At 42.3% G+C, this 26,145-nt stretch overlaps 1 protein-coding gene across 1 annotated transcript in view; it reads right to left on the reverse strand.

Annotated features, from left to right (window-relative positions):
- The window catches only part of LOC147705871 (fer-1-like protein 4), a 1,142,165-nt gene that overhangs the window by 632,484 nt on the left and 483,536 nt on the right, over positions 1-26,145 (reverse strand). The gene's annotated exons all lie outside the window — the stretch shown is intronic.

Genomic DNA, 26,145 nt, shown 5'->3' on the forward strand with positions numbered 1-26,145 from the left:
TTGTGTAAGTATGATGTGATCAAAGGGAGAGCTGGGTTTTCTATTCCGCCTTTCTCAAGTCATTATATAAGTGTGCCATGATCCACTGTGTCAAAGGCTGGCAAAAGGTCCAAGAGAAGAAGGGCAGCAACCCTGTTCTGGTCTACCACATTTATAAGATCATCCCAGATAGAGATAAGGGCAGTTTTAGTGCCTCTTCCACGACGGAATCAAGTTTGGAAGTCAGAAGGTATGGAATTCTCGTCAATGAATTGTAACATCGGAGTGAATGCTGCTCTTTCTATAAGTTTGCAAAGGAATGGTCTATTGGCAATGAGTCTGTAGTTGTCAGGACCTTGATTGTCTAAGGTAGTTTTTTAATTAATGGGTGTGTGAATTTTAAGTCTTCTGGAAAACTGCTGTTCTTTAGGAGTTGTTGACTAGTGTTCTGACTCAGTTAGCTGCAGAAGTTAATAGAAGAACATGTTTGTAGATTTATGTGGACAAGGGTCAGCCTGAAGCCTGGCTCACTTTGGCAAGATAAAGAAAACCAGTTGATAATAGTTTGAAGGAGCATAGAGGCCGTAATTACCTTTCCCTAATGGGGTTTGTAGGAAATAGGTTGTGGCTGTTGTTGTTTTTGTCGTTTAATTAAGAATCCACCAATGTTTGCTTCAGTTGTGTAATGATTTGCCAGTTCACAAAACGAATCTTGACAAATGGTGTACATTTACTCTGCATGTAGTAATTTGCCAGTTTATTAGTAAGACAGGTCTAAAGTTTGCACTATAGAAACAAACAAACACGTTATGGCAGGAGAAGGCTATATTGCCTTGGAACCAAGACCAAAAGATGGGGATATACCCTCTCTTACAGTGTCTGGGCTGAATTTGTTAGACCTTTAGCTAGTGGTTTAGTAGAATGAGGCAGAGAGCTCTGCCATGCATTGCTTTGTTGATGATGAGGCAGTATGTAGTGTGAAGAACTTCCCAGTAGGAGGTCAAAACAGCAGTAGATGGGAAATAAATCAAATATTCAAAAATATGTTTTTTTTAAATACTAAAAGTACTGCTGCATGTTGACCTTGTGTCCAGACCCACTTGCGCTCAAAAAATAGAGTAAGAAAAAGAAACCTACGAATGTTCCAATTCTCACCTCTACATTTGCTTCAAAAGAAACAGAATCTTCAAAGTTTATCTAATATAAATTTCTTATGGACATTCCATTGAAATACATCAGTACACTTGTTTGTACATTCTACATAACTATTTTCGGGGCATATCCGTCAACCTTCATAATACATCCAATATTTTGTTCAATAGAATGTATGCATGGGATTTGATAAATTCCATATTCCAATGCATAAACCATTTTGGGCAACAAGTGCCTTTGTCAGGAAGAAAGACTACAAAAGATATGTAAACATATTTGTAGAATAGGAAGCAAAAACTGATGGAAGAACCACCCCCCTTTCACATCAACCATCTAATGTTTAATAACTGTATCTTGTAAAGCGCTCTGATACCCTCGTGGGTCACGTCCGCGCTATAGAAAACTTTATATAAATATAAATAAATATTATAAACCAACTATCAAGAACATATCGTGTCCATATTATGATGCACCATAATATTCTTACTGCAACCCAAATACTGAAAAAAACACCTAATACATCACTGTGTAGTGCACTTAGAACACTCTTTTTTTTTGCTTTGCCAATGTTTGTTTATTCATCACTTCAACATTTCACATTTTATTTTATTTTTAATTAAAAAAGATTTCATTAGAAAATTTTGTATGTACAGTACAGATATAGTGAAGGCAATACTGGTGTCGTTCTACACCGTTGGGGTTACAGTAGGCATATCGTTGACATGATTGGTCACGTGTACATTAGATAGGCAATCATGACCTTGGCGTATGCTGCATTGGTGGCCTTATTACCCTCGAAGGGAGGAAACGGAAGTGGGACAAGAGAGAAAGGAAAAGAGGACAGGATGTGTAGCGCGGTCGATAGCCGCCATACTTCCAGAGTTTGCGATGTGAAGAGGCTGGGTGTGAGGGTACCGAGCCCTGTGACCTTCCTATGAAGGTTTGTGCAAGCCCCCAGAGAGGACAGAAAACATAAATCCAGCAACTGTGACAAATGCCAGTGTATAAACAAAATATGTAATTCTGGAACTTCAGGGATGTAACTGTAAAAGAAGTAAATATTGGTGTAGACCTAGGTAAAATGTCACTGTAATGTTTAATGTACACTCCCTTGAGGGAAGGGCGTCTACCACAGGAAAGGGAAGTTTGCAGCTGAAAGGCAGATGAAACCCACCCTCGTTGTTGTAACTTACTGCAGTGACCTGGATGATGTCAAAGGATGTGATAAAGAAGCTGGGTCTTACTGGCCTGGCACCCTGGTGTAACAGGGTATGTGCATGAGTGCTCCAGCACCACTGCCCAGCTCAACAAACTGGTGACAAGGACGGTTGTCTGCCCTCTCGCACACCTGCCACCTGGGGAGTGCTGCCTCTGCCTCACACCATGCCCGGTGCCTTGGCCGGCAACTTGGACATGCGCCATTTGCGTTGTGTGCTTTGGTCCACCCATCACTCTGCGGGCCATGCCCAAAGGCCTACATGGCTACCTCCATGTGGCCTGTGTCCGTGGGCACAGCACCCACTGAACCGTGCCTAATGGCTGGAGACTCAACATTGCCACCTGGCAATGACTGCGCACCTCTGGGTGCACCCACACCGAGAGAAGGAAGAGAGGCCCGGTGGGCCCGCCTATGTTTTCCCTGCATAAGGGGGAGGAGGCAATCCACCCTGTGCCAGGCTTGAGAGAATGAAGGTTTTCCATGCATCACCCACATGTAGGAACAACCCGGTGAGAGTGTACTCTGGCAGTTTCTGCAGGCTGGACGTTTGAGTAATGAGATGTGCAGGTCAAATCCATTAGACTTGCCCACAGTGTAAACTGGCATTTCCCCCAATGGGGTGAGCACAAGAGGAACTTGGAAGAACCACACCCTTTACAACTTGCAGCAAAGAGTGCCAATTGTGGAGTAGCTGGTTGACATAGAGACACTGGAGATACGTGGATGCACAGATTGACACACATACCATCAATTGAAGTCTTTGTAGTAGAAGGCATGCCCTCAACCGAAGCCCTGAAGTGGAAGACGTGGATTGAGAGCCTGGACTTGCGACTCAGTCTGGCAGGCACAGAGATATATAAACTGTCTTGAATGCCCTCTGAGACCGGCCCACCTTATACCTATGCCACAATGGTTCCAGCTTTGAACCCCATGGCTAATACAGATTAAGAACACTTCACCTTTAGGCAAGGGCGACAAAAGAGTCTCTTGATGCGTTCCATGCTCAATGGAAGGGGATAGCAAGCAATGAAACTAAGGAGATAGGTGCCAAAATCAGCCAGGAGTGTGCCCTAACAAACTGATGAAACATATTCTACAGCCGGTGTCTCCAGCCAATCGATTGTGAGCTGCCAGTAGCTCACAGACACCTTCAGAGTAGCTCACAGCCTTGAGTACATTTTTAAATAAGCACATGATCACATTTTCCATTTAAAGTTAAGGGAAGGCTGTGTTTATTTTACAATATTATCATTAAGCTGTCGATAGCAGGGCCTGATGTTGAGGGTGTTGGAGTCAGATTTATGACCCAAGGTGCAGAGGTGAACAACTGAAGCACTGAGGTATTTAAGTCATACATTAAAGTCCTTGTCAACTCAACATTGGAGCATGAGAACAAAATGATGTTTATGAATGTTTTTACATTTAAGAAGATTAAAATGAAGAGTTAACTTAATGATTAAGTTAACTTTTAATTTCAATTTGTTCCCATTTCAGAGTGTTCCGAATAACCTGGGTTGTAAAGCATAAACTAATCTAGGCGCTGGGGGCCGATGAGAAGATTAAGCGAGCTATTGCCCCGAGTCACATGGTGCTGAGCTAACCTGCCACCGGCGCCGGGGACTGAACCGTGAGCCCTGTGTTCCGGAGTCAGCCACCCTGGCTACAGAAGGTCTCTTGCTTGCAGTAGCCAGTAGATACCGTGCCATGTTTATAAACAAAAGATACTGTCTTTTTTTCTCAAATGGGAGAAATTTAATGGAGATAATAACATTTATATGAAACATTGAGTCAATGTTTTTCTCATCTTTCAATTAAGCCAATTACGTCTTAATATTTTATGAAGCATATTTCTTCACTTTAAATTCCTCCTGCTTAAACAAATGGCTTTATTTTTCTGTTATAAATATGGTACCGGGTCTACATGCCTCTGGGAGAAAAATGCTAAAGGCCTACTGTTTGTAAATGCGACCCTTTGAAAGGGGAGAAAATTTAAATTACACGTTTTATGGAATCCATATAAACATAACGGTAACTCTTCAATGTAATGTTCTCCTATTTCATATTGTCACATTAACACACAACAGGCATGTTTCTCCCAGTGGCTGGTAGACACATTATCATATTTATATCTGAAAAATCCAGACATTTTTTTAAATGGGAGATATTGAAAAAGCAGAAAAATGTTCCATATCTTGAATAAGTGTTGATAAACATTTTTCTGCACTTTAACGTTCTCACGTTAAAAAAGAATGGTTGTATGGTTGTGTTATCCATTTAACAGTGCCACATATGATATGGGTATGTCCTGTGCCACAAGTACACACAACACAGACTCTCCCTTACCCAGACACATATATCCTATTTAAACACACACATGTTCATACATCCCCAAAGACCACACTCTCACTGACACACATGGCAGCCCAGTTAAAGTATTTTGGTCAAACCATAGTTTTGGCTCTGTAGATATTAGGCTTAAATTCAATTGAACTGGACATGGGAGTGTCTGCTAATATAGCACGAGTGGCTTGGCCTTCAGTAGCTCACAATGATTTACACTGATCAGAAAAAGCTTGCACTTCGGAAAAGGTTGGAGACCCTTGGTATTCTACAGGTTCCTGGGAAACTGCTACATGGCATCCTTTATCTGGGGAGTTCACAAGAGCTATTGAGGTTGACAGCATCTTATATGGAGACAGTGCTCCACAAGCCCATTAAATTGAAGCCTGTCAACCTGGTCTTGCAGGGTGAGAGTGGGGAGAAGCCGAAATGTGGCCAGTCACTGCGAGAGTCATGTGGCTACTGTGGGGGGCCACAACATTGGTTTTCGGAATGCCCCACTAGAGGGAAGAAGTGTTCAGCATGTGGCAATCAAAACCACTTTGCCAAGGTCTGCATATTTAGTCAAGCCTCCAAATCAGGTCCTTTGAAGGCAGTGAACCAAACTGGCCTCGATTCAGGAAATGAGGTCATGGAAAATGATCAGTTGAGGCCAATGTCCAAACAGCTCTAGCTGCTAGCTCTAAAGTTGGCTCCATGAACGGACCCCTGAAATGCCCAATTTGAAATGGAAAGACAAAGATCCTGGCTATCATAGACACTGACATCATAGCCATAGAATTATGATGCTCTGCGCCCATAGCCAGCCCTAAACGCAGCTTAAGTCACAGTATTCACCTTTGGCCAATGCAGTCACCTTTCAATGGTCGGTCAGTTCACAACCACCATCTCACATGGAACGAATCAAATGTTAGCGCCTGTGTACATGGCCCATGAAGAAAGGGCCACGGTCCTTTGTTGCAATACGGCTGAGAAGATGGGGCTAGTCCATTTTGCATAATGGGTGCACCTGACCGCAATTGAGGACATTGTAGCGGAGTTCAAAGGACTGTTTGAGGGCATTGTGTGCCTCAAGGACAAAATGGTCTCCCTACATAAAGAAAAGACAGTACAACCAGCAGCTCTGCAATACAGGTGCATTTTATTTTACCTCGGTCCTAAGGTGGAGCAGAGCTTCTCAAACTGGAAGTGGACATAATTGAGTGGGTAGAAGACCCCACGCCCTGGGCCTCGGCCATAGTAGTCACTCGAAAACCAAAGCAACCAGGAAAAGTGAGACTATGTGTTGATTGTGACTCACCAACCTAGCCAGCAATTGGTAGCGGCATCTAATGCCAACTGTCGACGATATTATTGGGGAGCTCAACAGAGCAGGCTGATTCTCCAAGATGGACCTCTGGTCTGGGCACCATCAGCGTATGCTGCACCCAGTGTTGCAATTGGTCACAACCTTCTCCACCTACTTGGACCTCTGTTGCTATAAATGACTCAATTTTGGGATGCTAGTATAACTAGAGAGAGTCATTAACATCAGAGATACAATCATGGTATATGCCAAAACCCTAGGTGAACATCATCTCTAATTGTTTCAAGTGCTGAGCTAACTTTGAGACCAAGGGCTCACACTCTGCCGGTTTAAATTATGCCAGCCGGGCACTGACACCAACGGAGCAGAGGTACTTGCAAATTGAGAGGGAAGCCACTGCTCTTCCATCTCTATGTTAAGTGCCACCCCTTTGGGGTGTACACTGACCATAAACTATTGGTATCCTTGTTCAAAGGCTCATCTACTTGACTCAGATTCAGAAATGGGTGCTCCAGCTGCAGGAGTATGAATTCTGTCTTAGATATCGTCCCTGATCGTCTAAACCAGTGAATTATATGCCAAACCACCCGAGAGCGGCCACACTTCAGGAAGAGGAAGTGGAGGAAACTGAAGAATATGACAGCTACATTGTGGCGAGTCATGACCATTACCAGTGACACTAGAATCCCTTCGAGAAGCGACCTGTCAAGACAAAGGATTACAACTAGCCTTAAAAGGCATGACCACTTGCTAGTGGTGCCTACTAGAATAGCAGTGTATGAGACAGAATTCAGAAGCCTAATAGACTCTCCAATCACAGCATAATGCCCCATGAGGGGGTGTAAGGGTGCCTACTACAAGGATAGAGGCTGGTTGTGCTGGAGTGTCTTTTCCTCAAATAGTGCAATTCGTCCATGTTGGGCACCAAGACAAGCCAGCTCAGACACAAGGACTGGTTTCTTGGACTGATCAAGATAGTGGAGGCCGCGATTTGAGGCAGCCTGTTGTGCTAAGCAGGACAGCGAGCAGATCCACCAGCCCGTATTATCCCTGAAGAGGCTCCCCGACAGCAGTGGGTGAGCTGCAGGATGGACTTTGGAAGCCTCCCAGATGGTCGTCACCTGATGATGGTGATCAATGAGTACTCTAAATACCAAGTTGTTGAAGTCCTTCCTAACCCGTTGGTGGGGAAAGTTCTGCCTAAGCTGGAGAAGCTCATGGAGACCTACGGGCTTCTGCAGGAGCTCGAAACAGACAATGGTCAGCCGTTCACCAGTAAAGAGTTGGCGTACTATCTGTAGTGGCTAAGCGTGAAGTACAAGAGGGTGATGCGGAGGTGGTCGCAAGCCAATGGTAAAGCTGAGTGCTTCCTAAGTCGTCAAGACTACCCAAGCGAGTAACCGCCCACTGGAGTGGTCAATCTACTCTTTTCAGCAGGAGTATCACAAGACATGCCAATCCACCACTGGAAACACACTGGCCCATTTTCTGCATGAGAAGGGTACTACAGGATGACAATTCTCACTTTACAGGTCTGCAACCTGGAGCCATTAATGATCAGTTGGTTCAGAAAAGGAAAATAAAACACAATGACCAGGTCAGCAGACAGTAAAGGGCCGAAGAATCAAACTTAAAACCTGGAGGCCTGGTACTGGTGAAAGACCAACATCCAGGTAGCAAGTTTCAAATGTCTTTGAGCCTCATCCTTGGAAGAGGTGTGGCGCCGTGGCTAGGGCAACTGACTCCGGAATCTGGGGATCTGGGGAATCTGGGGATCACGGTTTGATCCCCGGCACCGGCGGCAGATTAGCCCAGCACCATGTGACTCTGGGCAATAGCTTGCTTAATCTTCCCGACGGCCCCCAGCACCTAGAGACCCTTACGGGTGATTGTGCGCTTTACAAATGTGGATTAATATTATTATTATTATCCTTGGAGAATGGTAAGGAGATGTGGGTCTATGATAACAGCCAGGAGAGATATGAGGAAGTAACCTGCAACATCTTTTTCTTCAAACAGGACAATCCCAATGGGGTGAGGCCCAGTGGTGAAAGTAATGTTGGTGATATGGAGACCAAGGTAAACCCAGGGGACTGGGTGGATCCAAATGCCGCCTCAATTGACTGACCAGGTAATGCCGCAGGGGCAACACTGGGAAGTGAAAGGTCTGGAGAGCAGATGATGATCGCCACACCCCGAGATGAGCAGAGGGGCGGGAATACAGTCAGGCTGAATTTAGTGAGGTAAAATCTCCACAGTAGCCCGGCTCCCTCCATTTGGCTGAGAGACTTCTTAGTGTAAGGCGTCCTGCCAGATCCGATGAAAGAAGCAGAAGCTATTGCACAAAACAATCGGAGGGAAAGTACTGTTGTCTGTATCTGTATTGTTTTGTTGTGATTGTTTGGTGTTTACTATTGATGGGGAATAATGCAATGTTTCATGTGCACTCCCAGAGTTAAGGGAGTGTACCATGGGAAAGGGGAGTTTGCAAAAATCGTTTATACCTGATGCCTCCAGTATTTTGAAGGAGTAGTAAAGGCATTTTTTAGAAAATAAAGCAATCAAGCAATGCATTTACGTAGTGCCCAAAACCTAAAGGGTGATAAAGGGTGGAGAGACAGGGGTGCCATGTGGTTACAAAGGCCCCGGGCACACACACATCCATTTTGTATGCTCATGTTTAAAGTTAACATCTTTTTAAATGATGACTTTTAACACATATTTTCTTGCACTGCCTCATAAGATAAAGTACTCAGAAATGTTTTTGCTTACAGTTACATTTCTTTGTAGACACATTATCAGGCCGTAGAACATTCTATACAGGGACTTAGTACACAGTGGAAAATGTCATTGTTTTTGTCCGTTCGGCAACAGCTCTAGATGGACAGAATAAACAATGACAAAAGGACCAAAACTCAGGCACGGAAGGAATGGCCCCAGTTTATTATATAATCCGTGGCTGCCTTTGTTTAGACAGAGGAGCACCTCAATGGGTTGTCAATGATCACCCCATGCCTGAATTCTATCCCAGCTGAATTCCAACACGATCCTGCGAAGGACGGCGACTTGTTGCAAGACTAGCTACCAGATGACATCTGCCCGCAGATAAATGGGTAAGGGATTCTGGCAAACCCGCACACCCTTTGTTTATTAGCATGGGAAGCGCTTGGTAGAAGTATGATTACAATTACATGTATTCATATAATCAAGGCAACAGCCCAATGGTTAAACTTTATATTTTCTTCACCATTCTAGTAATGCTGTTTATTCTGTTTTATTTCCTTCTATTAAGCAGCACATGTATTTTATACAAGCGTCCGATTGCTTCAATAAATATTTGAAATGACAATTAGTGTACTTCTCGTATATCTCTTTGGGCATGTCTGAGTTACTAACAAAAGGGTAAGATCTGTTTCCACGATTTCCTTGAGGAATCAGGGCTGTTGTGTTCTGAGGTTGCAGTCACCATATGGTATCTTGGAAGGTTTAGAGGACCAAATAGTGTACTGCGAACTAAAAAATAAATGAAAGGGAGTGGAGAGAATGTGGATTCAGTCTCTGCAACCGCAATTTACATAAACAAAGAGAATCCACAAAAAAGTGTTGGGTATGGTCCCTACAATGGTGGGGAACACACTGTGTTCTTTAAATACCCCTCACACACCAAAATGTCCCTTGGTTTCATGCTTCATCATAGGGATCTTCGCATCCCTCTACGGAATGCAGCGTGCTACTAACCAGCGACTACGTGGGAGCACTGTTGTAAACTCTATGTGTGGTGCGTGAGGGTGTGAAGTACTATGTGAGTGTTGGGGTTACGAGTGAATAAACGGGTGAGTGTTAAAAAACACTTGGCATGTGGTGTCTAAAAAGAATTTTATTCAGCCTCCATGCTGGTATTATTAAAAGGGTGTGAAGGAGGTATATATATATTTAATGTACAATACCTTGCTTGTGCGTCGATATGTTTCGAAGCTAGGCTTCTTCTTCAGGACGGGCTGCACAGATCCCCACCTTACTCACGTCTGAAATGGGTTTAATTACCAATGGGTTTAATTACCAGTAATATTTTTTTAATATTGGTCCTAGAACATCCTACCAGAAGGGTGTTGCCATAATCAGTTTTATATGTTTCAAACAATAGTTCTGGCAGTAGTGGCATTGTGCTCTTCAGACAGCACATGGCATTTTTAATGGAGCTGTTTATTGTAGAGGCTCGATGCAGCATACGATTTCTCAGGGAAATGCGGGAATCAAAAATTACCTTTAATAGTCTTACTCTGTCCTTGACCAGGATTTTATTATCTCCAACCTAGAAACAGTAAGAGATCGAACTATATTTCTTTAACTAATGGCCCATGGTTGTGCATAAAAAAGGTATAAGGGCATTACGCTAAACCAGCTATGATTCGTCTGCTCTAGATTTTGACAAGGGCGCCAGTCACTCTCTCTCAGAGTAAATCAGAGTTATTTGACAGAAACACCTATGGGACAATTTAGAAATTCTACTCCATATCGACTAAAATCTGATGGAGAGGCTGACCATTCATATTTAAAAATGAGCATCTGCTTTAAGACCTGGATTTGTTACAAAATGATTGACACAATACAATTTAAAGCAAGGAGTGTAAACGTTCCATGGATTTTAAAATAAAGAAGAGAAAGAGAAATTCGTTGTAGACAAATTGTCAAACTTGTGAGCTGGGAAAACAATTTGCAGTTATTCGTCTGAATCAACGTGAGATGTTTTTTTCTATTGAATCTAAGGCAGTACTGGTTTTGCGCCCACTTCCACACAGTTTCTTTTTTGTTCTGCTACAATATAACCATTGTGTGCTGTAAAAATTAATTTACTGGACTAAGTGACTAAGGAGAGTTGGGGCAGTGTAAGGAATCCCCCCCCCCCTCCCCTACACTGGCCTATCAGCAGACCGATTGGTAAAGAACTGTAAGTCATTCTCTATGGAGGCTTGATTCAATATAATAATGAATTTAATGCTTGTGGCCTGGATTCTGAGACTGAGGTGTACATATTGTTTTTTGCCTGGAATATATTGGGTCCCGTCGGAAGTAGATCCGACCAATTTGTTTGAATCTGGGGGTAACTCGGTATCTTGTAGCTCAGAAAATCTGAAAGAGTGATACAGCTCCTCGAATTGTTTTTGCTGACAGCAGTTTTTTGCTGAATGTCTTGAATAAACGCAGCAAACTTCCACTCTCAGAGATTCTGTAATCTTTAGTTTATACTACATTATACTAAGGCTTGTATGTAGTGTACATATTGGTTATTTCTTCTGGACTTCATTTGTGCTTATAGTGGAATGTGTTTTGCACCGGGCATAAATAAAGTGTTAGAATGCTTCTGCACTGGCACTTTTCAAGTTAGACCCCTTGTGTAAAAATACAATGATTATCATATACTCAAACATCTGTGTACCTATTATATAGTTTAGGGTGGCATGAATAGTTTCTAAAGTTATGAATTCAAACGGAATGCAATTAAAAAAATATTTGCATTCAAGTAGAACGTAACAGTTTTTTCTGTTTTTATATTTACATTTTAATGTATTATTTGATGGTTCTTGGTTAACCAGGTATTAATGCATTTAATGGTCTCTGTCCCATTACCAGTGGGCAAAATGCATCCCCGTAAAAAATACCACCCCAGCGAAATGCTATTCGGCCACCTCGTTTGAAGTCTCACTTGAGTGTCTTCGAATCAAATAAACATAAACGTGCAATATATAAGAGTGTAGTTAAATGTTTCTGCAAGTATTGCAGGCTGTATTGTTATACTAAAAAAAACAAGCATTTACAATGCAACGGTCTCGCCTTTGCAAAAGTTAGAGCTATTGGCATTGTAAATGACAACATTTTTATTTATGTGTTGGTTTTGAAAACAGATAAATAAATGGCATTGTCATTACAATGAAAAAAGATGGTGGAGCTCGCACAGCTGAGATAAACCAAAGTGGAAGTAGTGATAGATTATAGTGTGCAGCGGGGAGAAGACACTGTCATGCCATGCAGTGTAAGGTATGAAACTGTAGAAAGGCTCTCCCGCCTAGGAAGAGAACCTCCCTGCGCACAACTGTTCAATGAGACCAGCCGGTCTAATGATGTAAACAAAGATTCACAAAATATTGTTCATATCCGAACTTAATCAGATTTCCGGTGTTTATTCCAGTTCAAATTTCGTATTTCATCATTTATAATCCATATCAAAATACGTCAAGAATTCAGGCGTGTTATGTCATCACACAACCCAATGCATTTCGGGCATGGCCCGTCATCAGGGGTTAACTCTACAGACAAAAAGAAAAACAACCGCTGTAATAGTCTGATCTAAGAATACCCAAAAACAATAACGTGATCTCAACATGATATAACGTGACACAAAGTGACTATGTAAATAAAGCAAGTGTTGTGGCGCTAATGAAATGATGATAAGTGAAGTATTTCAGTGTTCAACATAAATTAAATTATCGAATCAAGAAGCCATGCAGGTATGGCGAACCTAGTTAGACCACTGTGAGCAAGTGATAACAAATGCTGTCAGACCTGATAGATACCGCGTGTGAATGAAAGATACCAAGTAAGCGAAAAAAGTATGAATACTGAGCCACCCTGTGAAGGATAGAAACGGCAGGTCCCCGACAGAGAGTACTTACTTCCGTGATGATAAAGCGCGGACTCCGCGGAGTTCCGTGAGTGTGAGCGTAGTGGAGAGCGAAGGTGAAATACCAAGTAAACTCCCTAAACATAAAGGTAGGACTACAAACCCAAAGTCAAGTGAGTGTGGGCGCCATCTTTAAAGGTGCAAAAGTGAAGCGAGTAGAGAATCCAGAGAAATATGAAAGATACAGTGAAGACAAATGATCAGAGCAATAAAAACAAATCACAGGTAACATAAAAATTCAATGCGATCATTTAGACCCGAGGGGGCCATCGTGGATAGAAAACGAATCCAAAAATTCTCCCTTTTTAGCAAATTGTTCTTATTGTTCACTGTGATAGGAACTTGTTCCAGTACTTGAAATTTCAGTTGAGCCACTGAATGTCTATTCTCCAAGAAGTGTGTGGCTACACTAGATTTTTGGTTGCCAATGCGAATGTTGCTTTTATGTTCTAAGATCCTAGTGCGGATCTTCCTCTCCGTGTGTCCCACATAACATTTGCCACAAGGGCATTTCAGTGCATATATCACATTTTTGCTATTGCATGTGGCGTTCACCTTCAATTTTATAGGATTACCTTTCATGGGATGGTTAATCAAGTTACCCTGGATGCAATTATTGCAGTTACTGCAATTAAAACACGGTTTCAGACCATTGAAAGTGGTTTTAGTCTTGGGGCGATTGGTATCGCTCAGGATCTCCTTCAGATTTTTTCCTCGAGTGAATGCAAAGATAGGAGGTTCTCTGAATAGTCCTTTGAAATCTGGTTCCAATGTCAATATAGACCAGTGTCTACGTATAATCCTTTGAAATTGTGTGGATGCACTGGAGAACTTTGAGACTACTACCATACGGTCGGATGGAGTCTTCAGCTTAGGCTGTAGTAAGGAGGCTCTAGTGCATTTCTCGCTCCTCTGTATGGCTACATCCAGTATAGGGTTAGGGTACCCCCGTGCTCGTAAACGTTCCAAGGTGGTGTTGATCTGGATTTTGCTCTCGTCTGCTTTGGATACTATTCTTTTTATCCTGAGAATCTGTGCATAAGGTAAGTTGTTCTTGAGTCCCCAGCGATGGAAACTCTGGTAGTGTAAAGTAGAGTTCCTGTCTGTGGGTTTTCGGAAGATAGTAGTGGACCATTCCCCAAGTTCTCTCTCAATTTTTACGTCCAAATAATGGACGCACGATGTACTGTGATCCCATGTAAATTGAATTCTTTGAGATATTTGATTCCAAGTGTTGAGGAAAGTGATGAGTGTTTCACTGGAACCTGCCCATAATAGAAAAATGTCATCAATGTATCGGAGGTATAACCTCCCATGTTGTTGCCATATGTCTTGGGAGAGGATGTGATTTTCTTCAAAGATACGCATGAAGGTATTAGCGTAGCAAGGAGCAGCCGAATTACCCATGGCCGTACCGTTCAACTGTAGAAACCATTTGTCAAAAACAGTGAAATAACTGTGATATAACGTGAAGATAGTTAGTTCCATCAAAAATACTTTTAGGTCATGATCAAGATCTGATTTAGCCAAGGTTCTTTCAATGGCATCAATCCCCCCATCATGAGGGATTGATGTATACAGTGAACTGACATCCACTGTGCACATAATGATGTTGGAATCTTTCAGTTCATTCATAACCGGTTCCAATTTCAAGAGAAAATCGGTAGTATCTTTGACAAAAGAGTCTGATGTGGTGACAAATGGTTGGAGGTATTTATCCAAAAATTTACCCACGTTTTCATGAATGCTGTTTCTCGTCGACACAATGGGTCGGAAGGGAGGGTCAGTAGGATGTTTGTGCAGTTTTGGCAACATATATAATGTTGGTGGCTTAGGATTGTTCGGTGTGAGATATCGTTTAGTTCTGTCATTTATGGTGCCGTTGTCAAAGGCCCTGTTAATGATGGTGATCAGGTCGTTGGTGTACTCCCTAGTGGGGTCCCCGGGTAAAGCATCATAGGTGTTGGTATCTCCAACATGAGCTGTGACCTTACTTTCATAAAAATTGGTGTCCATGATGACCAGGGCACCACCTTTGTCAGCATTTTGACAAATGATCTTCTGGTTATCCGCTATTTTTTGAAGTATATTTCTTTCTTTACGAGTGAGATTCCCTCGTGTCGCAGGTTGCATGAAAGGGAGTTTCGATATTTCTTGTCTGACTAGGTTTTCATATGCGTCAATGATTTTGTGACTCTGAGGTGCTAAGAATGTACTATGAGGTCGTAGACCTCTGAGCATATCCTCATCTTGTATGGTCGTAGGACAAATGTTTTGAAAGTAGTGTTTCAATCGTATATTACGTATCAGTTTGAAGGTGCTCACTTCAAGTTCCAGAGTGTTGGTACCAATAGTGGGAACAAACGATTGTCCTTTCTGTAAAACCTGAACCTCTTCCTCAGACAAGGTGAAAGAAGAAATGTTGATTACTAGGTTGTCATCCTTATTTAACGTTTTCCCTTTGCTTTCTTGCTTTTTACAGGCGGAGTTTTTTCTGGTTCCTCGGCGGGTTTTTCCCCCCCGGGGTCTCTTTGTTGGTTGGAGCCTGGTTCTAAAAAAGGAACCGCAGTCGTTGTTGAGGCGCTGGGAGTCTGGGCGTCACCATCTGGTCTTGTCTTTGTAGGTCCTGCCCTTTGATCATCTTCAGAAGATGAAGTCTCGTTAGCTGAGAAAGGGTTGTACGGCTTGTTGGTGCGTCGGCGGGCATATACCTCTGCCCAGGTATATACCTCGCCGAGCTTATAGTCGATGGTATCCCTTTTAAATTTTCTGAATTTCCTCTCCTGTGTTTCGCGTGTATGTTTATCCAATTGTATGTTGATATCATCCAACATTTTTTTCAGATCATCTTCGGTCAGGGCATCGTCAAGTTCCTTTCTAACGCTGATTATTTCTTGAGAAAGTTCATCCAAAGTCTTGGCTAGTTCCTCCACGATCAATAAGATAAGATCTAGAGAGCATTTGTTTAAAATAGAGTACCAGCGTTCCACGAATTTGGTGTTGTTTTTACATAGAAGTGGTTTTAATGGGACCCGTAGGCCGCGGGGGATCCGTTGAACACGATGGTACCGAATCAGGGTACTTGCATGTAGTTTTTGATTTGATTGTTTCTTCAGTAAGTAGAGTAGTTGACGGAGATTGCTTTCTACACTGCGGGTGCTACCTGTGGTGGTGACATCCTCCTGTATCATGCCATAAATTGCATTAGCATCATCAGTCGTGTAGGCAAAGGTGCTGGCTTTCTGGTCGGTCATACCCGAGACCGATTCGAAATTCATGATGTGAGCGTGCCGAGGTCCAATGGCAGACAATGAACAATGAAAAAAGATGGTGGAGCTCGCACAGCTGAGATAAACCAAAGTGGAAGTAGTGATAGATTATAGTGTGCAGCGGGGAGAAGACACTGTCATGCCATGCAGTGTAAGGTATGAAACTGTAGAAAGGCTCTCCCGCCTAGGAAGAGAACCTCCCTGCGCACAACTGTTCAATGAGACCAGCCGGTCTAATGATGTAAACAAAGATTCACAAAATATTGTTCATATCCGAACTTAATCAGATTTCCGGTGTTTATTCCAGTTCAAATTTCGTATTTCATCATTTATAATCCATATCAAAATACGTCAAGAATTCAGGCGTGTTATGTCATCACACAACCCAATGCATTTCGGGCATGGCCCGTCATCAGGGGTTAACTCTACAGACAAAAAGAAAAACAACCGCTGTAATAGTCTGATCTAAGAATACCCAAAAACAATAACGTGATCTCAACATGATATAACGTGACACAAAGTGACTATGTAAATAAAGCAAGTGTTGTGGCGCTAATGAAATGATAATAAGTGAAGTATTTCAGTGTTCAACATAAATTAAATTATCGAATCAAGAAGCCATGCAGGTATGGCGAACCTAGTTAGACCACTGTGAGCAAGTGATAACAAATGCTGTCAGACCTGATAGATACCGCGTGTGAATGAAAGATACCAAGTAAGCGAAAAAAGTATGAATACTGAGCCACCCTGTGAAGGATAGAAACGGCAGGTCCCCGACAGAGAGTACTTACTTCCGTGATGATAAAGCGCGGACTCCGCGGAGTTCCGTGAGTGTGAGCGTAGTGGAGAGCGAAGGTGAAATACCAAGTAAACTCCCTAAACATAAAGGTAGGACTACAAACCCAAAGTCAAGTGAGTGTGGGCGCCATCTTTAAAGGTGCAAAAGTGAAGCGAGTAGAGAATCCAGAGAAATATGAAAGATACAGTGAAGACAAATGATCAGAGCAATAAAAACAAATCACAGGTAACATAAAAATTCAATGCGATCATTTAGACCCGAGGGGGCCATCGTGGATAGAAAACGAATCCAAAAATTCTCCCTTTTTAGCAAATTGTTCTTATTGTTCACTGTGATAGGAACTTGTTCCAGTACTTGAAATTTCAGTTGAGCCACTGAATGTCTATTCTCCAAGAAGTGTGTGGCTACACTAGATTTTTGGTTGCCAATGCGAATGTTGCTTTTATGTTCTAAGATCCTAGTGCGGATCTTCCTCTCCGTGTGTCCCACATAACATTTGCCACAAGGGCATTTCAGTGCATATATCACATTTTTGCTATTGCATGTGGCGTTCACCTTCAATTTTATAGGATTACCTTTCATGGGATGGTTAATCAAGTTACCCTGGATGCAATTATTGCAGTTACTGCAATTAAAACACGGTTTCAGACCATTGAAAGTGGTTTTAGTCTTGGGGCGATTGGTATCGCTCAGGATCTCCTTCAGATTTTTTCCTCGAGTGAATGCAAAGATAGGAGGTTCTCTGAATAGTCCTTTGAAATCTGGTTCCAATGTCAATATAGACCAGTGTCTACGTATAATCCTTTGAAATTGTGTGGATGCACTGGAGAACTTTGAGACTACTACCATACGGTCGGATGGAGTCTTCAGCTTAGGCTGTAGTAAGGAGGCTCTAGTGCATTTCTCGCTCCTCTGTATGGCTACATCCAGTATAGGGTTAGGGTACCCCCGTGCTCGTAAACGTTCCAAGGTGGTGTTGATCTGGATTTTGCTCTCGTCTGCTTTGGATACTATTCTTTTTATCCTGAGAATCTGTGCATAAGGTAAGTTGTTCTTGAGTCCCCAGCGATGGAAACTCTGGTAGTGTAAAGTAGAGTTCCTGTCTGTGGGTTTTCGGAAGATAGTAGTGGACCATTCCCCAAGTTCTCTCTCAATTTTTACGTCCAAATAATGGACGCACGATGTACTGTGATCCCATGTAAATTGAATTCTTTGAGATATTTGATTCCAAGTGTTGAGGAAAGTGATGAGTGTTTCACTGGAACCTGCCCATAATAGAAAAATGTCATCAATGTATCGGAGGTATAACCTCCCATGTTGTTGCCATATGTCTTGGGAGAGGATGTGATTTTCTTCAAAGATACGCATGAAGGTATTAGCGTAGCAAGGAGCAGCCGAATTACCCATGGCCGTACCGTTCAACTGTAGAAACCATTTGTCAAAAACAGTGAAATAACTGTGATATAACGTGAAGATAGTTAGTTCCATCAAAAATACTTTTAGGTCATGATCAAGATCTGATTTAGCCAAGGTTCTTTCAATGGCATCAATCCCCCCATCATGAGGGATTGATGTATACAGTGAACTGACATCCACTGTGCACATAATGATGTTGGAATCTTTCAGTTCATTCATAACCGGTTCCAATTTCAAGAGAAAATCGGTAGTATCTTTGACAAAAGAGTCTGATGTGGTGACAAATGGTTGGAGGTATTTATCCAAAAATTTACCCACGTTTTCATGAATGCTGTTTCTCGTCGACACAATGGGTCGGAAGGGAGGGTCAGTAGGATGTTTGTGCAGTTTTGGCAACATATATAATGTTGGTGGCTTAGGATTGTTCGGTGTGAGATATCGTTTAGTTCTGTCATTTATGGTGCCGTTGTCAAAGGCCCTGTTAATGATGGTGATCAGGTCGTTGGTGTACTCCCTAGTGGGGTCCCCGGGTAAAGCATCATAGGTGTTGGTATCTCCAACATGAGCTGTGACCTTACTTTCATAAAAATTGGTGTCCATGATGACCAGGGCACCACCTTTGTCAGCATTTTGACAAATGATCTTCTGGTTATCCGCTATTTTTTGAAGTATATTTCTTTCTTTACGAGTGAGATTCCCTCGTGTCGCAGGTTGCATGAAAGGGAGTTTCGATATTTCTTGTCTGACTAGGTTTTCATATGCGTCAATGATTTTGTGACTCTGAGGTGCTAAGAATGTACTATGAGGTCGTAGACCTCTGAGCATATCCTCATCTTGTATGGTCGTAGGACAAATGTTTTGAAAGTAGTGTTTCAATCGTATATTACGTATCAGTTTGAAGGTGCTCACTTCAAGTTCCAGAGTGTTGGTACCAATAGTGGGAACAAACGATTGTCCTTTCTGTAAAACCTGAACCTCTTCCTCAGACAAGGTGAAAGAAGAAATGTTGATTACTAGGTTGTCATCCTTATTTAACGTTTTCCCTTTGCTTTCTTGCTTTTTACAGGCGGAGTTTTTTCTGGTTCCTCGGCGGGTTTTTCCCCCCCGGGGTCTCTTTGTTGGTTGGAGCCTGGTTCTAAAAAAGGAACCGCAGTCGTTGTTGAGGTGCTGGGAGTCTGGGCGTCACCATCTGGTCTTGTCTTTGTAGGTCCTGCCCTTTGATCATCTTCAGAAGATGAAGTCTCGTTAGCTGAGAAAGGGTTGTACGGCTTGTTGGTGCGTCGGCGGGCATATACCTCTGCCCAGGTATATACCTCGCCGAGCTTATAGTCGATGGTATCCCTTTTAAATTTTCTGAATTTCCTCTCCTGTGTTTCGCGTGTATGTTTATCCAATTGTATGTTGATATCATCCAACATTTTTTTCAGATCATCTTCGGTCAGGGCATAGTCAAGTTCCTTTCTAACGCTGATTATTTCTTGAGAAAGTTCATCCAAAGTCTTGGCTAGTTCCTCCACGATCAATAAGATAAGATCTAGAGAGCATTTGTTTAAAATAGAGTACCAGCGTTCCACGAATTTGGTGTTGTTTTTACATAGAAGTGGTTTTAATGGGACCCGTAGGCCGCGGGGGATCCGTTGAACACGATGGTACCGAATCAGGGTACTTGCATGTAGTTTTTGATTTGATTGTTTCTTCAGTAAGTAGAGTAGTTGACGGAGATTGCTTTCTACACTGCGGGTGCTACCTGTGGTGGTGACATCCTCCTGTATCATGCCATAAATTGCATTAGCATCATCAGTCGTGTAGGCAAAGGTGCTGGCTTTCTGGTCGGTCATACCCGAGACCGATTCGAAATTCATGATGTGAGCGTGCCGAGGTCCAATGGCAGACAATGAACAATGAAAAAAGATGGTGGAGTCACCACATCAGACTCTTTTGTCAAAGATACTACCGATTTTCTCTTGAAATTGGAACCGGTTATGAATGAACTGAAAGATTCCAACATCATTATGTGCACAGTGGATGTCAGTTCACTGTATACATCAATCCCTCATGATGGGGGGATTGATGCCATTGAAAGAACCTTGGCTAAATCAGATCTTGATCATGACCTAAAAGTATTTTTGATGGAACTAACTATCTTCACGTTATATCACAGTTATTTCACTGTTTTTGACAAATGGTTTCTACAGTTGAACGGTACGGCCATGGGTAATTCGGCTGCTCCTTGCTACGCTAATACCTTCATGCGTATCTTTGAAGAAAATCACATCCTCTCCCAAGACATATGGCAACAACATGGGAGGTTATACCTCCGATACATTGATGACATTTTTCTATTATGGGCAGGTTCCAGTGAAACACTCATCACTTTCCTCAACACTTGGAATCAAATATCTCAAAGAATTCAATTTACATGGGATCACAGTACATCGTGCGTCCATTATTTGGACGTAAAAATTGAGAGAGAACTTGGGGAATGGTCCACTACTATCTTCCGAAAACCCACAGACAGGAACTCTACTTTACACTACCAGAGTTTCCATCGCTGGGGACTCAAGAACAACTTACCTTATGCACAGATTCTCAGGATAAAAAGAATAGTATCCAAAGCAGACGAGAGCAAAATCCAGATCAACACCACCTTGGAACGTTTACGAGCACGGGGGTACCCTAACCCTATACTGGATGTAGCCATACAGAGGAGCGAGAAATGCACTAGAGCCTCCTTACTACAGCCTAAGCTGAAGACTCCATCCGACCGTATGGTAGTAGTCTCAAAGTTCTCCAGTGCATCCACACAATTTCAAAGGATTATACGTAGACACTGGTCTATATTGACATTGGAACCAGATTTCAAAGGACTATTCAGAGAACCTCCTATCTTTGCATTCACTCGGAGAAAAAATCTGAAGGAGATCCTGAGCGATACCAATCGCCCCAAGACTAAAACCACTTTCAATGGTCTGAAACCGTGTTTTAATTGCAGTAACTGCAATAATTGCATCCAGGGTAACTTGATTAACCATCCCATGAAAGGTAATCCTATAAAATTGAAGGTGAACGCCACATGCAATAGCAAAAATGTGATATATGCACTGAAATGCCCTTGTGGCAAATGTTATGTGGGACACACGGAGAGGAAGATCCGCACTAGGATCTTAGAACATAAAAGCAACATTCGCATTGGCAACCAAAAATCTAGTGTAGCCACACACTTCTTGGAGAATAGACATTCAGTGGCTCAACTGAAATTTCAAGTACTGGAACAAGTTCCTATCACAGTGAACAATAAGAACAATTTGCTAAAAAGGGAGAATTTTTGGATTCGTTTTCTATCCACGATGGCCCCCTCGGGTCTAAATGATCGCATTGAATTTTTATGTTACCTGTGATTTGTTTTTATTGCTCTGATCATTTGTCTTCACTGTATCTTTCATATTTCTCTGGATTCTCTACTCGCTTCACTTTTGCACCTTTAAAGATGGCGCCCACACTCACTTGACTTTGGGTTTGTAGTCCTACCTTTATGTTTAGGGAGTTTACTTGGTATTTCACCTTCGCTCTCCACTACGCTCACACTCACGGAACTCCGCGGAGTCCGCGCTTTATCATCACGGAAGTAAGTACTCTCTGTCGGGGACCTGCCGTTTCTATCCTTCACAGGGTGGCTCAGTATTCATACTTTTTTCGCTTACTTGGTATCTTTCATTCACACGCGGTATCTATCAGGTCTGACAGCATTTGTTATCACTTGCTCACAGTGGTCTAACTAGGTTCGCCATACCTGCATGGCTTCTTGATTCGATAATTTAATTTATGTTGAACACTGAAATACTTCACTTATTATCATTTCATTAGCGCCACAACACTTGCTTTATTTACATAGTCACTTTGTGTCACGTTATATCATGTTGAGATCACGTTATTGTTTTTGGGTATTCTTAGATCAGACTATTACAGCGGTTGTTTTTCTTTTTGTCTGTAGAGTTAACCCCTGATGACGGGCCATGCCCGAAATGCATTGGGTTGTGTGATGACATAACACGCCTGAATTCTTGACGTATTTTGATATGGATTATAAATGATGAAATACGAAATTTGAACTGGAATAAACACCGGAAATCTGATTAAGTTCGGATATGAACAATATTTTGTGAATCTTTGTTTACATCATTAGACCGGCTGGTCTCATTGAACAGTTGTGCGCAGGGAGGTTCTCTTCCTAGGCGGGAGAGCCTTTCTACAGTTTCATACCTTACACTGCATGGCATGACAGTGTCTTCTCCCCGCTGCACACTATAATCTATCACTACTTCCACTTTGGTTTATCTCAGCTGTGCGAGCTCCACCATCTTTTTTCATTGTTCATTGTCTGCCATTGGACCTCGGCACGCTCACATCATGAATTTCGAATCGGTCTCGGGTATGACCGACCAGAAAGCCAGCACCTTTGCCTACACGACTGATGATGCTAATGCAATTTATGGCATGATACAGGAGGATGTCACCACCACAGGTAGCACCCGCAGTGTAGAAAGCAATCTCCGTCAACTACTCTACTTACTGAAGAAACAATCAAATCAAAAACTACATGCAAGTACCCTGATTCGGTACCATCGTGTTCAACGGATCCCCCGCGGCCTACGGGTCCCATTAAAACCACTTCTATGTAAAAACAACACCAAATTCGTGGAACGCTGGTACTCTATTTTAAACAAATGCTCTCTAGATCTTATCTTATTGATCGTGGAGGAACTAGCCAAGACTTTGGATGAACTTTCTCAAGAAATAATCAGCGTTAGAAAGGAACTTGACGATGCCCTGACCGAAGATGATCTGAAAAAAATGTTGGATGATATCAACATACAATTGGATAAACATACACGCGAAACACAGGAGAGGAAATTCAGAAAATTTAAAAGGGATACCATCGACTATAAGCTCGGCGAGGTATATACCTGGGCAGAGGTATATGCCCGCCGACGCACCAACAAGCCGTACAACCCTTTCTCAGCTAACGAGACTTCATCTTCTGAAGATGATCAAAGGGCAGGACCTACAAAGACAAGACCAGATGGTGACGCCCAGACTCCCAGCACCTCAACAACGACTGCGGTTCCTTTTTTAGAACCAGGCTCCAACCAACAAAGAGACCCCGGGGGGGAAAAACCCGCCGAGGAACCAGAAAAAACTCCGCCTGTAAAAAGCAAGAAAGCAAAGGGAAAACGTTAAATAAGGATGACAACCTAGTAATCAACATTTCTTCTTTCACCTTGTCTGAGGAAGAGGTTCAGGTTTTACAGAAAGGACAATCGTTTGTTCCCACTATTGGTACCAACACTCTGGAACTTGAAGTGAGCACCTTCAAACTGATACGTAATATACGATTGAAACACTACTTTCAAAACATTTGTCCTACGACCATACAAGATGAGGATATGCTCAGAGGTCTACGACCTCATAGTACATTCTTAGCACCTCAGAGTCACAAAATCATTGACGCATATGAAAACCTAGTCAGACAAGAAATATCGAAACTCCCTTTCATGCAACCTGCGACACGAGGGAATCTCACTCGTAAAGAAAGAAATATACTTCAAAAAATAGCGGATAACCAGAAGATCATTTGTCAAAATGCTGACAAAGGTGGTGCCCTGGTCATCATGGACACCAATTTTTATGAAAGTAAGGTCACAGCTCATGTTGGAGATACCAACACCTATGATGCTTTACCCGGGGACCCCACTAGGGAGTACACCAACGACCTGATCACCATCATTAACAGGGCCTTTGACAACGGCACCATAAATGACAGAACTAAACGATATCTCACACCGAACAATCCTAAGCCACCAACATTATATATGTTGCCAAAACTGCACAAACATCCTACTGACCCTCCCTTCCGACCCATTGTGTCGACGAGAAACAGCATTCATGAAAACGTGGGTAAATTTTTGGATAAATACCTCCAACCATTTGTCACCACATCAGACTCTTTTGTCAAAGATACTACCGATTTTCTCTTGAAATTGGAACCGGTTATGAATGAACTGAAAGATTCCAACATCATTATGTGCACAGTGGATGTCAGTTCACTGTATACATCAATCCCTCATGATGGGGGGATTGATGCCATTGAAAGAACCTTGGCTAAATCAGATCTTGATCATGACCTAAAAGTATTTTTGATGGAACTAACTATCTTCACGTTATATCACAGTTATTTCACTGTTTTTGACAAATGGTTTCTACAGTTGAACGGTACGGCCATGGGTAATTCGGCTGCTCCTTGCTACGCTAATACCTTCATGCGTATCTTTGAAGAAAATCACATCCTCTCCCAAGACATATGGCAACAACATGGGAGGTTATACCTCCGATACATTGATGACATTTTTCTATTATGGGCAGGTTCCAGTGAAACACTCATCACTTTCCTCAACACTTGGAATCAAATATCTCAAAGAATTCAATTTACATGGGATCACAGTACATCGTGCGTCCATTATTTGGACGTAAAAATTGAGAGAGAACTTGGGGAATGGTCCACTACTATCTTCCGAAAACCCACAGACAGGAACTCTACTTTACACTACCAGAGTTTCCATCGCTGGGGACTCAAGAACAACTTACCTTATGCACAGATTCTCAGGATAAAAAGAATAGTATCCAAAGCAGACGAGAGCAAAATCCAGATCAACACCACCTTGGAACGTTTACGAGCACGGGGGTACCCTAACCCTATACTGGATGTAGCCATACAGAGGAGCGAGAAATGCACTAGAGCCTCCTTACTACAGCCTAAGCTGAAGACTCCATCCGACCGTATGGTAGTAGTCTCAAAGTTCTCCAGTGCATCCACACAATTTCAAAGGATTATACGTAGACACTGGTCTATATTGACATTGGAACCAGATTTCAAAGGACTATTCAGAGAACCTCCTATCTTTGCATTCACTCGAGGAAAAAATCTGAAGGAGATCCTGAGCGATACCAATCGCCCCAAGACTAAAACCACTTTCAATGGTCTGAAACCGTGTTTTAATTGCAGTAACTGCAATAATTGCATCCAGGGTAACTTGATTAACCATCCCATGAAAGGTAATCCTATAAAATTGAAGGTGAACGCCACATGCAATAGCAAAAATGTGATATATGCACTGAAATGCCCTTGTGGCAAATGTTATGTGGGACACACGGAGAGGAAGATCCGCACTAGGATCTTAGAACATAAAAGCAACATTCGCATTGGCAACCAAAAATCTAGTGTAGCCACACACTTCTTGGAGAATAGACATTCAGTGGCTCAACTGAAATTTCAAGTACTGGAACAAGTTCCTATCACAGTGAACAATAAGAACAATTTGCTAAAAAGGGAGAATTTTTGGATTCGTTTTCTATCCACGATGGCCCCCTCGGGTCTAAATGATCGCATTGAATTTTTATGTTACCTGTGATTTGTTTTTATTGCTCTGATCATTTGTCTTCACTGTATCTTTCATATTTCTCTGGATTCTCTACTCGCTTCACTTTTGCACCTTTAAAGATGGCGCCCACACTCACTTGACTTTGGGTTTGTAGTCCTACCTTTATGTTTAGGGAGTTTACTTGGTATTTCACCTTCGCTCTCCACTACGCTCACACTCACGGAACTCCGCGGAGTCCGCGCTTTATCATCACGGAAGTAAGTACTCTCTGTCGGGGACCTGCCGTTTCTATCCTTCACAGGGTGGCTCAGTATTCATACTTTTTTCGCTTACTTGGTATCTTTCATTCACACGCGGTATCTATCAGGTCTGACAGCATTTGTTATCACTTGCTCACAGTGGTCTAACTAGGTTCGCCATACCTGCATGGCTTCTTGATTCGATAATTTAATTTATGTTGAACACTGAAATACTTCACTTATTATCATTTCATTAGCGCCACAACACTTGCTTTATTTACATAGTCACTTTGTGTCACGTTATATCATGT

Source organism: Lissotriton vulgaris, chromosome 7, assembly GCF_964263255.1.
Source record: "Lissotriton vulgaris chromosome 7, aLisVul1.2, whole genome shotgun sequence".
NCBI classification, from domain to species: domain Eukaryota; kingdom Metazoa; phylum Chordata; class Amphibia; order Caudata; family Salamandridae; genus Lissotriton; species Lissotriton vulgaris.